Source organism: Triturus cristatus, chromosome 3_1 (assembly GCF_964204655.1).
Source record: "Triturus cristatus chromosome 3_1, aTriCri1.1, whole genome shotgun sequence".
NCBI classification, from domain to species: Eukaryota; Metazoa; Chordata; class Amphibia; order Caudata; family Salamandridae; genus Triturus; species Triturus cristatus.
Genome location: NC_140583.1, coordinates 43447086 through 43452627, shown reverse-complemented (window position 1 = coordinate 43452627; position 5542 = coordinate 43447086). Strand labels below are relative to the sequence as shown.

Sequence of the window (5542 nt, the reverse complement as noted above, 5' to 3'; positions counted from 1 at the left end):
GGGTCTTGAGGCGCCTGAGCGGTTTGCTGCGGCGTGAAGGTTTGTTCATTCAAACATCAAGGTCTTCAGTTTCCTTACTAATTGCTGGAGGGACAGTGCGTTTGAGGTGCAGGGGGAGGCTGTTCCAAGCCTTGGCTGGCAGGTGCGAGAGGCGTGTCCTCTGCTATTGGCTAGACGGATCCCTGGGGTGTCTAGTCGGAGAGCTGGTCAAAGGTGTCTGATCGGTTCATCAGGTGTTTGTTGTTGAATGCTGGTCCTTCGTTGTGCAGTGTCTTGTAGGTGTGGGTCAGCATCGCGAACTGGCATCTCTTCTGGATCAGGAGCCAGCATCGTTTCTTGAGCTTTGACATGTCAAGATTCAAACTGTCACCATACGGCCCAGTATAGGTTACTGAAGTGGATATATCAATTTGCTGAGCAACCAGCATGGCCAGTGTTCCCAAAACATTAGTCAATGCAGAATCCTTGGACACCACCAATACAATCAAAGGGCCGGAGAAATGAAGATTACCCATCACCCGTCCTCCGTGTCCCAGTCATGCCAATATGAGGATCTAGCAAGCAAATAACCGATTTAGACCCACCAGGCATAAAGCTGAAAAAACAACGTTATTCAGTGAAACAATTCATCACTGCTGCAAGAACCATGGATGACATTTTTTTGTCCAATGGTATAAATCAAGTCTGATGTTTGGTTTAGGTTTCCAAGACAACAGTAACATCTGCATGTCTATTTTTTACATTCGGTCTTGCAACTGTTCACGCAGCTTGAACTTTTTTTTACTTATAATTTGATAAACTGGATTGTCAATACATAAAATCTGCATAGGGTATCACGTCTCAGTCTCCCTATTTTCCACTCAGAGCTACAAAGTAGTTACGATGTCATTGAAAAAATATTATAGATAGCTTCAAACATTTAGAATATTTATATGTATTAAACATTTATGTACAAATCAGTTAGTGCCAAAAACACTTCATCAACAGGTTTTCAAGCACATGTTTATTAATATGAATATATATATATACATATGTTGCCAAAATCACCCCTAGTGTAAAAAAATATTGAAATAAACAAATGTATTCAGGAACACACAACAATGGCAAAGAAAGGATTGAAAGAGAGAAAAATAGAGAAACGTCTCATGTTTGCGGTGTTCTGAATATTATGAATACCTGAGTGAATGCTAAGAACCTCTATCGAGTCTCACCAAAATGGGATATTTTACATCACTGGTCATGAAAAGAAAATCATAGTCACATAACAGACTGATGATGATTGGAAGGATTATGGAAATTACAAAATTGGCACCATGACAAGGAATCAAACATTAGACAAGGCGGCTGGAAAGTACTGTTGAGGCACTCAAAGGGCAGTCCTACGCATGAAGAGTAATGTTTGCATTAATTACTGGGGGGTTCTTGAACTCCTCATCCTCCCTGCATCATGATCAAGCAACATCACCCATTTGCGTTTTAAACGGGGGTGATTTTGTTTCACTGAAAGTGAATTAGGTTTAACGTACTCTCATCATCTGAAGAACCCCAAATGGAAAGGACAGATGCACAAATGCCTTCCTTCCATCTTTGGCACAAGCGCTGAATCCATCACAAAAGCCAATGCTATGGGGCTTAAGGCCATGGTAAAGACAAGGAGATGATGGACGGAGCGCTGAAATGTTTCATACACTCCCCCCACCCCCCCAGTCACAGATCTGGGTTGAATCCATCACGTTCTTTGGCTCACTTTGCCACCCCAGTTCAGACTTGACCTTGTGCCTCATGGGAACAGTCCAGCCCGAACTGCCAAGCCAGGACCTCCCTGGACCGGAAACAAGCTTCCTGGGATTGGGGTGAGTGTCTGAAAAGTTTCAGCGCTCCGTCCATCATCTCCTTGTGTTTGCTTTGTTCGCCCTAAATTGTCAGGGTATGCCCAGACGTGGGTCCCTTGCTCACTTTGCCACTGGATTCAAGCTAGCCTGGCTGATGAAGTGTGTTACCCAGAAACCAGTCCCAGGATGCTTGCTTCCGGTTCAGGGAAGACCTGGCTTTGCAGTTCGGGCTGGACTGTTCCCATGAGGCACAGGGTCAAGACTGATTTGCATATAGCTGGGTCTGAACTGAGGTGGGGAAGTGAGCTAAAGAATGATGAAGGATTCAACCCAGATCTGTGACTGGAGGTGAGTGTCTGAAAAGTTTCAGCGCTCCGTCCGTCATCTCCTTGTGTTTGCTTAAGTCTATGGTGCCATAGTTTAATGGTGGGGCAAATGAATGCCCATCAAATGATTTTCTCCTGATGCCCATCGCCTTGCACCTCCAAGGAGGGTACATAATTTCCACACAGAGGCATGGTCAATGCAAGGTTGAATATTTAACCTCCCCACATCCAGGGTTCATTTTAATAGTCTAAGATTGTTGTTGATACACTTATCAATTAATAATATTTGTTGGGAGGCAATCCTACGGATCACAGGGGATGGCATGAATGTCTGGCAATGTAAAGTCTGTCTTGGGTTTTGACAGAGGTACAACATTCTCTGCAGACTCCGCGTTGAATGGCCTTTGGAACGTGAGAAAACGCAGTGCTCTTCACCCACCAGTTTGTTTGAAAATGACTCTTTTCTCCATGATGCCGCTGATAGTTCAGATGCAGCTGCTGAGATTACCCTGTCAGACTTTAGTTTCATCCCAACACTCCATCCTTCTGGCCCAGATTCGTGCTCTCCCAGGGACCGCAGGATTCCAGTGATCCACCAACAGGATGGAAATGTCTTTTAAAGCCGGGAGGACAGATCATTATCTGATTCATGTCACTGTTAAAGACTCCCTCTTTGAGTTTACCTTTTAATGAGGGTGTAATATCCTCTCCTTTCTATAGGATGCACACAGCGACTCAAGGCGCCCCCCGTGAGGGGCTCGCTAGGAATAAGTCCAGTGTCTGCTGTCAGGTCCCATCTCTGCTCTTCATCCGACATGTCTAGAGCCACGCCCAGCCTCGAAGCCAGTGCTTAATTTGTGCCGGTGCTTTCCGGTGCTTAGCACCGGCACTTATTTCTTAGGGCCGGGTCTACACTCCATATTGCCTCTCTTAAGTTCACACGGGTCTTCCTGGTGAACGCCGTAAAATATTTAAAATTCGATGCTGCATGGGCGCATGCCTTATTATGAGACACATTCCGCCACTCTGGGAGAAAACAGCTGAGCAGTGCCTGCCAATGCTCCTGCCTAAGGCTGATGATCGAAAATACATTGTTTTGCCCGGCTGTTATCACGTCCCTGTCCCTCCTGCTTGAAAAGCTGCGCAGGCGAGGTCAGCCTTCTCTAAAAGGCACCTCCACCCACTCTCTAACTTCCGCCCGCCTCTCCGCTTCTGCTTCCTGTCCCTACAGTGATCCTGACGTCGTCACTCTGATAGCGGGAAAAGGCAGGCATTTTCCTTTCTAGAGGGCGCATTTGAAAAGAAATATTACAATGGCTCCCGGCATGCTCCTCCAGTCCTAAACCCTGTCTGCCACGGTGCCACCGGGCTGTCCTTACAAGCCCCGGGAGCCATCACTGTAAGAAGAGGGGCAAGTGCAAGGTGCTGCAGCTTCTATATCATGTTTCAAGACTCGGCTGTGGCGCTCCTTCCATCGCACAGGGCTGTGTGCTCCTGTGATCCGAGGATAGTGGGTTTGAGGCTGAGCAGTTGGCTGCTTCTCTGGGTGGCTGAGGGGTTCTTGGGCTCTGTGTGTTACTGTCTCCACACTGAGAGCAGCATGGCCCTGCCACGCAGCACTCCACATTGCTGGCCGCCGCTCTTCCTGGCACTGGTAGGCCTCCAGCTGAACATTCCCAAGGTACTGCTTCCCTACTCTGCGGCCTGTGGTACGAGAATCAGCTTCTCGCTGGAGGCCATTAAGGGGTACTACTGATGGTGAGTACTGAGGTTTCAGAGCAGGGAGGGCACACAGGGGGTAGCAGAAAGCAGTGCATGTGTCCACTATGAAGCAGGAGCAATTTTCTTAAATTATCTGTGAGATCAAGATGTTTAGCCAATTTTGAAGCAGACAACAGCAAAATGGTGAAGTCGCCTATAAATTGTATGATTTAAGCATGATTTTGTAGGTGATTTAAACGTGGTCAGCATGTTGCTAATGGTCTGCATCTGAGCTCTTAAAGGTTTGTAACACAGATGACCAAGAAAGGAAATTACGAAATGTGACAATAGCTGCTCGTACTGTGTATGCTGTAAAAGGCACTCTGCATAGGCTGGGGGAGTAGAGGGGTCTTCAGGGCGTTCCTTCTTCTAAAACACTTCTCCTAAAGAAGGCAACATCACACCCCTTGACTCAGCTAACCCATGAGGGTCTGTCCCTTACCATAGCAGTGTGCTTGATACTTTCCCGCTCCATGTCTCTCGTTGTTTGCGGTGATATTACTTATTATTGTGCCCAGTAAGCACTGGACAACAGCCCCACGTTTTTCATGTTCAGATGTTTAAACTATGGTGCCAGCCAGTTATGCTGCACAGATGCTGAACAAGTTCATAGAGTAGACAGCCAGGGAGTAGTGGGGGTTAAAAACAACAGATCGGTTTGGTATGAGACAAACAAGAACAGCTTAGAAAAATGTCAGAATGTATGCAAGATCTGTGGGGTGTTGGAATGGTCTGGTAACTTCTGGGCGATACTTATTGCATGGCATATGTGGCTCCCTAGTTGAATTTTCCTCTCCTTCTCACCACCCTACAAGGCTGGTTGCGTATATGTGTCGTTTACTTAAATGTTTAACACTGTTTAAAATGTAAACCTTAAGAGGTAACGGAGCCCTTTGTTCCACTGTCTGTTGCCCTTAGACACTGCTAGTGCTAGCTGACTTTAAAACAGGCATTCTTAAAATATTGGGTGTGCTGTCTAAATTTGGGAGTCTGCCTTGAGAAACCACTTCAACTTTTCAGACAAGGTCTGGTGGTACAGAATTTTTCTGGAGATTAATCATGTCAGGAGAAATTTTTAAAAGCTTAACATCTGCAGAAGCTCATGCAGCAAAAATATCTTTAATAACCCTGAAAAGTTGGGTCTGGTTTATCGCATGGGTCGGCCTTAGGATTGCAATGCGTGACTGGCCTACAATTTGCCCACAAAAACAGCAATAAATGTTATGATAGGAAACACAAAAAATGACAAAATGAAACTAGGCAAGCTGCAAGGAACGTTTTGTTTGTGACATGGTATTTGCACAAGTGCATCTCTAATTAACTGTCTGGACGCCAGCAAGGACCAGTGTCCCGTCTATGTCTAATAGTGGCCGAGAGGCATTTTTCACCCGCTTCTGTTTTAGTTGTGCAGTTCTGATACATTGTATGGTATTTGTGGATTCAGGTGTGCCATTGTTATGGCCTAACAACACTGTCCGGTGTGGTAATTGCAGAATAGTCCGGCCCGGGGATTTCAGCAGCTTCTTATATGATGGAGAGAGACGCGTGCACCTGGGAAGAGCTAGGGGACATCCAGTCAGAAGCTGGGAAGAGCTTGAGACCAAAAAGGAGAATGCTTTGTAA

General features: G+C 46.1%; 1 protein-coding gene across 3 annotated transcripts in view; it reads right to left on the bottom strand.

Annotated features, from left to right (window-relative positions):
* Window positions 1–5021: 5021 nt before the first annotated feature.
* Window positions 5022–5542, bottom strand: part of LOC146859658 (astacin-like metalloendopeptidase) — a 450020-nt gene continuing 449499 nt past the window's right edge. For all 3 annotated transcript variants that reach the window (XM_085646718.1, XM_085646720.1, XM_085646719.1), the window contains one exon: window positions 5022–5542. This exon is cut by the window's right edge and continues 696 nt beyond it. The gene's annotated coding sequence lies outside the window, so the exon portion shown is untranslated.